The sequence below is a fragment of the Mustela erminea genome, chromosome 2 (genome assembly GCF_009829155.1).
Source record: "Mustela erminea isolate mMusErm1 chromosome 2, mMusErm1.Pri, whole genome shotgun sequence".
NCBI classification, from domain to species: domain Eukaryota; kingdom Metazoa; phylum Chordata; class Mammalia; order Carnivora; family Mustelidae; genus Mustela; species Mustela erminea.
Window position 1 is genome coordinate 62,948,717 of NC_045615.1, and position 11,046 is coordinate 62,959,762.

The window sequence follows — 11,046 nt, forward strand, 5'->3', positions numbered from 1 at the left end:
TGACAGAAGAGTCAATAATGCCTTTGAAAGGGCCTGGCAGCTCTGCATTTGGAATTTCCATTAGGTAACCACATAGGCTATCCTTTTTTGGTAGGGGATGAGGACTTCAGTATTGGACATGTTAAGTTTGAGATGTCTGTTAGACATCCAAATGGAGATTTCAAATGGACAAATTGATACATAAGTCTGGAATTCACAGGAGAGGCCAAAGCTAGGAATTTAAAATTGGGAGTCATAGCATATGGATGATAGTAAGTCACAGACTAGAGGAGATCTCCCTGGGAGTGTGTGCAAAGAGAGGAGAGAAGTCCAAACACAGTTGCACTCCAGGGTTGAGTGCTTGCCTGTAAAGGAGGGAGGCAAGGAAGACAGAGAAGCAGCCAGAGAGATAAGAATGGAATCAAGAAGATTGTGGAATCCTGGAGTTCAGTGGATTATGTTTCCAGGAGGTGGGAACTTGCATCAAATGCTGTATTTAGATAATGCAAGATGTGAACTGAAAATCAACTCTTGGATTTAGTTATAGGGAAAACACAAGTAACCATAAATAGTTAGGCTGGAGAGGATGGAGCAAAAGCCTGATAGTAAGAGGAGAACTGGAGACAGGGGGTATAGACAATTTTTTTCTGGGAATCTAATTGCAGAAGTTCAGAAAAATGGGTCAGGTTCTGGAGGAGTAAGTGGGGTCAAGAGATCTTTTTGTATTTGTATGTGTGTGTGTGTTCTAAGATGGAAGTGACAGCATCATATTTGTTACTTAAAGTGGTGGCCCTGAACAGAGAAAAAGTCTTGTGTAGGAAAGGAAAGGGAAAATTACTGAAGTGATGCCTTCACATGACCAGGAGATGGAGTCTAGTGTGTAATTTGGAGGGTTTGTCTGGGATCAAGGCACAGAACTGTCATCTACATAGAGAAGAAGGAAGGCTGCTAATTGGACAAGTGTGAATAGTTAGGATGATGGAAGTTTGTGGAAATGTTTCTCTGACTGCCTCAATTCTTTCAGAGGAGTAAGAAGAAAGGTCATCATCGGAGAGGATGGGAGAGAAGGTGCTGAGGGTTTTAGAAGAGAGAATGTACAGAACATTGGTGTAGGAGATAGGAAGAATGCAGAATGGCTAAGGACATGCAGTTTGATTCCTTGGCAGTAATAAGGCCCCTTGAAGTTCTAGATCATGAACTTAATGTGAGAACCGTCAATGTTTCAGTGTTATTCTCAGCCATGTTCAGCTACAGTATGCAGGTGTGAAGAAGGCAAGTGGATTTAATAGGGTCACTGTTCTGACCAGCAAATACCATAAAGTCAGCAGGAGGTGATGCAGTCAACAGTATATACCTAATTTTAATGTCTGCCCATGGGACAAGCCAGGTAAGGAGAGGAGTGACTGGGGTATCTAGTGGGTGAGGGACCATGAGAAGCTGATAGAATCAATGGATCAGAGATCTTTACAGAGTTGAAGGATTACTGGGTTCCAAGTACTAGAGAGACTTGAACTGGAAAGTAGTGTAAAGACTGACCTCATTTTAATTTGGGCAATCTCTGTGGCAGTCCTGTATGAAGCATCATGAACTCCCGGAGAAGTCTTTCATAATCTTACATTTGCTCTTGTTTGGCCTTTGGAAGATATTGCCACCTGGATACAGTTTATGTTAATTTCTCAGTTTGGCAGTAATTATTAACCTCAGCTTTGCTGGAGGGTAAACTGAGATTTCAATTTCTCCAAGGAGACTTTGAAAACTCCACTTCAGAGTCCAGGCCAACACAGATCAGCTTTTAGGTTGTCTCCCTGTGCTAATGGGTGTGGCTCTTGTAGTTTCTAGCTCTATGTAAGATGGTGGAGTGGAGGAGGAGATTTCACATCATCATGCCAGCTTTCCTTCTTTGTTGAATTTAAGCTCTCCCCCTGACTGAAACTCAAGTTCTTTGGTTATTGGTGACAGAGAATGATGACTTTTCCAGGGACAGCCACATATTTTATCATGTAGTTTTTTTTAATTCCTTATTTGTTATTTTGTAAGCTTCTGAGTATTTCTTGTAAATCAAGCTATATATTTCAAATGATGTTTGGGGTTCCTGGATGGCTCAGTTGGTTAAGCATCCAAATCTTGATTTCTGCTCAGGTCATGTTCTCAGGGTGGTGAGATCAACCCCCAAGTTGGGCTCCAAGATGGGTGTGGAACCTGCATAACATGCTCTCTCTCCCTCTCTCTTCACCCCTCCCCGCTCTAAAAAAAAAATAATAATCAATGATGTTTATAATACTTTATCTAGCAATTTCAGATATTTTGTAGCAGAAAGTTTTACAGGTTAAACTATAATTTGCCAAAACAGGTCCAACGCCTTTCTTCTGATGAGAATTTTGTTAATGTATATACTTTCTTTTCCTCTGTAACCAACCATTCCTTCGTTGTTGATTTTTTTCCCCAATATGCTTCCTACAGGGAGCTTATAGCAACTATTCCCCTAGTAACTAGGTAATAATCTCTATCTTTAATAAGAAAATTTCCATTTTGGGCACCTGGTTGGCTCAGTTGGTTAAGTGACTGCCTTCAACTTAGGCCATGATCCTGGAGTCCTGGGATCGAGTCCTGCATCAGGCTCTCTCCTCAGGAGGGAGTCTGCTTCTCCCTCTGACACTCCCATTCTTGTGCTCTCTCTCCCTCTCTCTCACACATTCTCTCTCTCTCTCTCAAATAAACAAATAAAATCTTAAAAAAAAAAAAAAAAGAAAAGAAAATTTCCATATCAATACCCTTCAAGTACTGATATAGTTGGAATTTTATCCATTACCTTATTTTATTGTTCTGTTTATTGTATTTATTCTTTGTTTCATTAAAAAATTAGGTTTATCAATTTTTTTAAGATTTTATTTTTTATTTATTTGACAGAGATCACAAGTAGGCAGAGAAGCAGGCAGAGAGAGGAGGAAACAGGCTCCCTGCTGAGCAGAGAGCCCCATGTGGGGCTCGATCCCAGGATTCTGAGATCATGACCTGAGCTGAAGGCAGAGGCTTAACCCACTGAGCCACCCAGGTACCCCAAGTTTATCAATTTTTTGATTTTCTCAAAGAACCAGTCCCTGATTTCACGAGACTGCTCTGTTGGTTTTTAAAATGTCTATAGACATTTATTTCTACTCTAATCTTTACTATGTTCTTCCTTTTGCTGATTTTATTTTTTGTTTGTTGTTCTTTTTCTAGCCCCTTTGGTGTAAGATTAGGTTGTTTTTGAGATTTTTCTAGTTTTTTGAGGTAGGCCTATATTGCTAGAAACTTCCCTCTTAGAACTGTTTTTGCTGTGTTGTAAAGGTTTTAGAGCATTGTGTTTTCATTTTCATTTGTTTCTATGTCCTTTTTTATTCCTTCTTTTATTCACTGGCTGACTCATTCATTGTTTGTAGCATGTTATTTAACTTCCATGTATTTGTGGTTCTTCCAGATTTTTTCTTATAGTTGGCTTCTAGTTGCGTAGTGTTGTGGGCAGAAAAGGTACATGGTATGACTTCTATTTTCTTAAATTTGCTGAACCTTATTTTATGGGCTAATATGTGCTTTATTCTGGAGAGTGTTCCATGTGCACTTGACAAGAATGTATGTTCTGCACTTTTAGGATGGAATGTTCTGAATATATTTGTTAAATCCATCTATTCCAGTGTGTCACTCAAAGTCACTGTGTCCTTGTTGATTTTTTGTTTAGGTGATCTTGGCCATTGATGTAAGTGGGGTGTTAAAGTTCCCCACTATTGTTATATTATTATTAATTAGTTCCTTTAGGTTTGTTATTACGTTTGTATTATGTTTGTTATTATTGTTTAGTGTATTTGGGTATTCCTGTGTTGGGTGCATAAATATTTATGATTGTTATATCTTCTTGTTGGATTGTCCCCTTTATTATTATATAGTGTCCTTCTTTGTCCCTTGTTACAGGCTTCATTTTAAAATCCATTTTGTTTTACTCCAGCTTTGCTACTCCAGCTTTCTTTTAACATCCATTTGCATGACAGATGTTTCCCCATTTCTTCACTTTCAAATTGCAGGTATTAGAGCACTGGGTGTGGTGCATAAACAATGAATTCTGGAACACTGAAAAGAAATAAAGTAAAATAAAATGGAAAAAAAAACCCTATAGGTATTTTTAGGCCTAAAATGAGTCTCTTGTAGGCAGCAGATAGATAGGTCTTGTTTTTTCATCCATCCGGTCACCAGATGTCTTTTGACTAGAGAGATTAGTCCATTTACATTCAAAATAATTATTGATAATATATATTTATTTCCATTTTATTATTTGTTTTATAGTTGTTTATGAAGATATTCTCTGATTCTTTCTTGTCTTTCCCTCTTTCATGTTTTGCTGATTTTCTTTAGCGGTATGATTACATTTCTTTCTCATTGTTTACATACCTATTTGTTGTTTTTGATGTATGGTTACCATTAGGTTTGTATGTAACCTCTTCTGTGTATAGCAGTCTATGCCAAGTTGATGTTTGTTTAAGTTTGAACCCATTCATTCTGTCCTCCCTATGTTTTAGGTATATGTTATTATATTTTATGTCTCTTTTTTTTGTGGGTTCTTTGAGAAGACATCAGCAGACACTTCTCCAAAAGAGACATACAAATGGCTAACAGACATGAAAAAGTTTTCATCATCATTATCCATCAGGAAAATTTAAAATCAAAACCACATTGAGATACCACTTTAGCAGTTAGAATGGCAAAATTGACAAGGCAAGAAACAACAAATGTTGGAGAAGTTGTGGAGAACAGGGAGCCCTTTTACACTGTTGGTGGGAATGCAAGTTGATTCAGCCACTTTGGAAAACTGTGCAGTTCCTCAAAAAATTAAAAATGATTATGACTCAGCAATTGCGCTACTGGGTAGCACAAAGATACAGATGTAGTGAAATGAAGGGCCAAATGCACTCCAATGTTCATAGCAGCAATATCCACAATAGCCAAACTGGAAAGAGCCAAGATGCCCTTCAACAGACAAATGGTTAAAGAAGACACGGCCCATATATACAATGGAATATTACTTAGGCATCAAAAAGGGTGAATACACAGCTTTTGCATCAACATGGATCAGACTGGAGGAGATTATGCTAGGTGAAATAAGTCAAACATAAGTCGTATGGTTTCACTTACTTGTACAACATAAGGAATAGCATGGAGGACATTAGGAGAAGGAAGGGAAAAATGAAGAGGGTGGAAATCAGAGGGGGAAATGAACCATGAGAGACTATGGACCCCAAGAAACAAACTGAAGGTTTTAGAAGGGGGAGGGTGGGGAAATAGGTGAGCCTGTGATGGGTATTAAGGAGGGCATGTATTGCATGGAGGACTGGGTGTTATATGCAAACAATGAATGATGGAACATGGCATCAAAAACTAATGATGTACTGCATTGTGACTGACATAAATAAATAAATAAATTTTAAAAATCATGTTACTTATATCTGTTTCATTTAGATCTGTGGCTGTGACCTTGATCTATTCTTATGTTAGGGATGAATTTCTCTGTCTCTTCATTTGTCTGTCTTTTGGTGTCTGTTTCTATGTTTTAAAAGCGTCAGCTATGTCTTCTGCTCTTGAAAGTAGTTACATTATGAAGAAGAGATCCTGGAGAGACCTGGACCCTGTTCACCAGAACCTGACACTTGAGAGTATCTATTCTATGTGTGTTGCTTACAGTCTGATGTTACATCTGAGTTACTTTTCCTCTCAGAGCAGTTGTCTAGGCTGTGCATGGTCTCTGTGTATTAGTGGAAGGAACCCAGGCAGGCCAGCTCTGAGGGGGTATGACCACTGGAAAACTTGGGAGTATGGCAGCTGTGTTAGTAAAATTTGCACTGGACCCCTAGCCTATGCTGGGTTTTCCCCTATGCTGGGGGTTGCGTGCTAGGGCAGCTGGGGCACGAGACTGGGCATGGTGAGGCAGTTGAGTGTGGTACCAACCAGCAGCTGTGCAGAGGTAGCTCAGAGGGGCATGCATGCTAACAAACATTGCCCTGAGTCCAGGACCAAGGCTAGCTGGCTTGGAGTGGGCCAGTCTTCAGAAGAACTTGTGAGTATGACATGCTACTAGTTCGTTAGATAGCAAGTGTCTGTGCAGTGTTGTTTCCCTCAGGTGGCTCTCTATTTATGCTGGGGGGCAGGGGAGAGAAGTCGTGCCCACCAGCTCCCTCATTTTCAGAGAAGCCCCCCAACAGGCTTCAAAGTCAGTATGAACAGATCTGTCTCACGTTTGCCCCCAACATTGATGTTGCTTCGCCACACAGACTGTGGTCTCCGTTAAGAGTGGTGACCCAGCCATCAGTGCCTTCTTACCTTCCCAACGCACCCAGTGCTGAGTCAGCTGGCTTTTAAAGCTCCAAGCTCCAAGTCCCACTGGCCTTAAAAACTCATGGAATTCAGCCCTTCTGGGGATTAGTCTTTGTTATGTAAGGTCTCTGGTGCAAGGGTCCATTTCTTTGCCCTCTTGGAGAGTACAGCTCCCTCCCTCCTTCAGGCAGCCACTACACCACCTTTCTGACCTTCCTAACCTTTCAGATGCAGCTTCTTCTCTGCATTTAATTGTGGAGTTCTTCCTCCCATCCAAATGGCTCTCTGGTTTGTTGACTTAAATGGATGATATGTAGCTGTAAATGTGGGCCAGAGAGAGCTCAGGGTCTTCCTACTACACCAGCCTTCCCCAGACTCTCCCTGCTACCTTGCATTTTTAACTAACAAACTCAAATATACATTTTTCCGATAAATTCTAAACTTTTTAAATATTTCTATTCTCCTTCAGAGAAAGGTGACTTTAATATGCTTCAACTACCCACTCAACACCCCTCCTAACTTTTTATTATTGTGCCGTTGTCATTTCACAATTAAACACAGAATAGTTACCATTTTTATAATCAATTTTTAATTAGAGTTACAAAATACTTTGCTTATTTATTTTGCTGTTTTTTTATATGTCACTCTAGAGTCTAGTCTTCTCCATGAAATACATCTCGTAGTAATTATCATGGACCTAAAAATACATCTTACCCTCACTCTTGAAACAGAGTTGAGCCAGGCACAATAATTCCTGATTTCCTTCTCTCCATCAAGCTTCAGTGATGTTACTTTTTTCTCAAGAAAAATGTAAATTCTGTCTGAGTTCCAATGGTGAGATCCTTTTCAATCTTATTCACATAATTCTTCAAGCAATTTCCCAAATTCCCATCACTGAATTTCAGTAATAATTATTGGTCAGTCTTGTTTAATCTATATCCCAACTCATTCCCTCCTCCTATGTTATTTTAAAGCAAACGCCTAACATCATATACTTTACACATAAATATGTTAGTGTGTATCTCTAAAAGTTAATTTTTTTTAGCTCAATACTATTATCACAGCAAAACTAACAATAATTGTTTAAATCCTCAAATATCCAATCAGTGTTCAAGTTTCAATTACTTCACATACATATAATTTTGAAACAATTCTTTTGAGTCAGAATCCAATAAGGTTATAATATTGCAGCAGTTACTATACCTTCTAAGTCTTTTTAAATCCTTAGGATCCCCCAGCAACTCAAGTTTTTAAAAAAATTTTTGTTAAATAACTTGTCTTTATTTTCCTGATTGCTGATATAATTTAATCTTTCTTTGTTGTTACTTCCTATCAGTTGAACCAGATTTGTTAACTTTGGGGGCGGAGTGTGGGGGTCAATGGTAACCATTGATGGTCAATGCCTAAATCTGGTATGCTTTTACATTAGGAAATTTTTAACATATTAAGGCTTATATATAGACAAGCCATTTTATCAAATTTTACTGAGGCATTTATAACTTAACGATTTTCATAACCTCAACAAAAGAAAGGTTTTTTATTTTTTAATTTTTATTTATTTATTTATTTTCTCCCCAGTCCCTGGCCTTCCAACAGGTTGGCTACATGGATGCCTGAACCCACCATTCAATATACCTTTGTGATTCGGGCCAGCACATTAGTGCTCTCATGACATTACAGTGGACAAATTGGTAACAGGCTGGGCTCAGCTACATTAAAACCCAGATCTCTGCAAAAGCCGTCAGAAATGTGCTGAAAATTGATGTCAAAACAAATATTGAGAAAGCTTTCGGCTGCAGTGTAAAAATGGGGACAGTAAAAAAGGAATAACATATACTGACAAAAGCTTTTCAAGGTAAAGATATGTGGGCATCTGTTTTGGCAAATTGAAAATACTCTCACTTCATAAATAACAAAACAAAACCAGTTAATCCTAGATTGACAATGCCAATAAACTTAAGTTTGTTTAGTTTGTTTCCAAAAAAATCAACCAAAAAACTCCCCAAAGTGGATACTCTGTTTCCTCCACAGTGGGAAGTGGAAGAGACCAAGGCATGCTATTGGTTTCCTTGTGCTGAAATTGGAATTAAAACAGTGGTAACTGACCTTCCAGTTGGAAAGAGCAACAGAGAGAGCATTAAGAACCAAAGAAACTGTTCTTATCACAATAGAAGGAAAAAAAGAACCAGAAAAAGAAACAACCAGAGAAATGATGAAAGTAGGAAATTTAGGGGGAAAAAAGAGATAGAATAAATAATAAGCCTGAAGTAAGAAAGAAAACAAGCATAAGACATAATTCAACCTGGGACGCCTGGGTGGCTCAGTGGGTTAAAGCCTCTGTCTTCGGTTCAGGTCATGATCCCAGGGTCCTGGGATCGAGCCCCACATCAGGCTCTCTGCTCAGTAGGGAGCCTGCTTCCTCCTCTCTCTCTGCCTGCCTCTCTGTCTACTTGTGATCGCTCTCTCTCTCTCTCTGTCAAATAAATAAATAAAAAATCTTAAAAAAAAAAAAAGAAAGACCTAATTCAACCTCCTTGGGAAGTAGCATTGCACTATTTATCAAGTAATGAAAGTATTGCTATCCTTCAATTCTACATTGAAGGAACTATCCAAGAAAAAAGTCTGAAATTTAAAAAATAACTATGCCCAAGCAGTTCTGCAGTTTTTTATAAGTACAAAGCTTGAACAACTACCCCAAGTTATACATCTGGGGAATGATTAGAGGAATAACAACATATAGTGTAAAAGCAGTAATTCAGAATATTGTTTATAAAATATAAAACTGGGTATGCTACATAAAGCATTAATTATATACACACACATGTAAAATACATATACACATATGTAAAAATATGTGTATGATACATGTTTTCTATATACATATCAGTGAATATATATAATGATAAAGATATGTAATGATATACCATGAGATAAAGTGAGGGTGTGGCTGTATAGTCCTTTGGTAGAACCTCAAAAAACTCCAAGGGGAGAATTTCTGTCAAGCAAGAGGCTTTTAAGAAGCATATACTATTTTTCCTAAGCAGTCTTAGCAGAAGCCTAAGATAGGAAAGGGCTTATCTCAAACTGATTTTTGTGTGTGGATTTTGTCTAATGAGGCAGATCCCCATAAGATTCATGGAAAACAAAACAAAACAAAAATTTAAGAGGATTGCCTTGCACAAATACCACCAGTTTGAATGGGAAAAGGACAGAAATAGCACAAAATGAAAAGAGGCCTTATATTATTTCAAATCTCTAGAGAAATATGGTATTTCATACATATAAAAAAATTAATGTATTCTGGGGTGCTGAAAGAAAATTCTCTATGTAGCACTGTTTCTGGGTGGTGGAACCCTGAGTGGTGGGTTTTTTTTTTTTTCTAATTCCTCACTCTTAACTATATTTTTAAAATTTTCTGTAAGTGTAGATTATATTGATGAGTGCTCCAAAAAAGCATAAAAACAATCTAAATAAAAGGCAAGAAATTTCAACAAGACCAAGAGTCAGTATCTATTAGACACATGGATTGGTTAATAACCATCCCTCCTCCTAGCTCTTACCCCTTCATTACCTTTGGTTGGCAACCTGTGTTTTTTTCTTACAATTTTCTCTTTGAGCCCCTGAAATCTGGCTTGAGTCACTCCAGACTTCTGAAAATGGTGTCTAATTCTCACTGCTTTCTAATTAACGTTCTCTCAACTTGTGATAGTATAATTTCCTTCCTCTTAAAAGAGGTAGAAAGCACTTAATCTCAAGGAAAATGGAGTTAAAAATGTTTTCATATATGATCCTGTTCTAGAAAAACGACTCTGCTATCCATGGGGAAGGTAAATTAAAGGGACAAGAATGACCATTTGCATATCCATATTTCCTTTTCTGTGAAATCTGTTCATGACCTTTGCCCAGATTTTATTGTTGAGGTGTTGGTGTCCTTGTCAATTTGCTTGAATTCTTTACATGATTGATGTTACTACAGATCTTATTTCTTTTTCACATGTGTGATTAGTTTTCTCCCAGTTTCTTATTTGTCTTATGATTTTATTTTTATATCTTTGGATCTTTATTTTTATAACAAATGTAATAGATATTCCCTGTAACAAATTTAAACAGTACAGACATGCATCAAACATAAAACAAAAGGTAGGATAACATGGTGCAAAAAATCATCCTGTAGTTAAACCCTCCCCTTTCATGCCTTCTCAAGTTTGTTTACAGCATTTTAAGATTGTGTGATGTATCTGTGTATTTTCAAGAGGTTTTTCTCTTTCTAGGAAGTATCATGTTTTGGATTTGAAGAAGAGAAGGGGAGGTTTGTTTCTACCACTGACGCCCCAGTGTCCCTTCTGCTCAACATTCTGAGAGGGCAAGTCACTAATTGTGGAAAGGTCCCAAGTCTGATTGATCCCAAGTCGCACTCTTCCAGAACTTCTCTGGCAAGTATGGCAAGGTATTTTGGTGACTGAAGGGACAAAATGAATTGACCCTTTGTTTCTGACAAAATCTGATAAATCATTTATAAGAACAAAGAACAAAATCTTTAAAAAGTTACCAGGGAAAGCTCTATTAGCATAGTTTTTTTTTTTTTTTTAAATACAAACCCATCAAACAGCTGTTTCCATAAAAAAGCATAGATGTACCTCTTACTACTAGCACCTACACTTTCATACAATGCATAGCTTTCTGCAATCAAGGGAATACACTAAGGCTTTGCAGATGCAACCAAACATATGG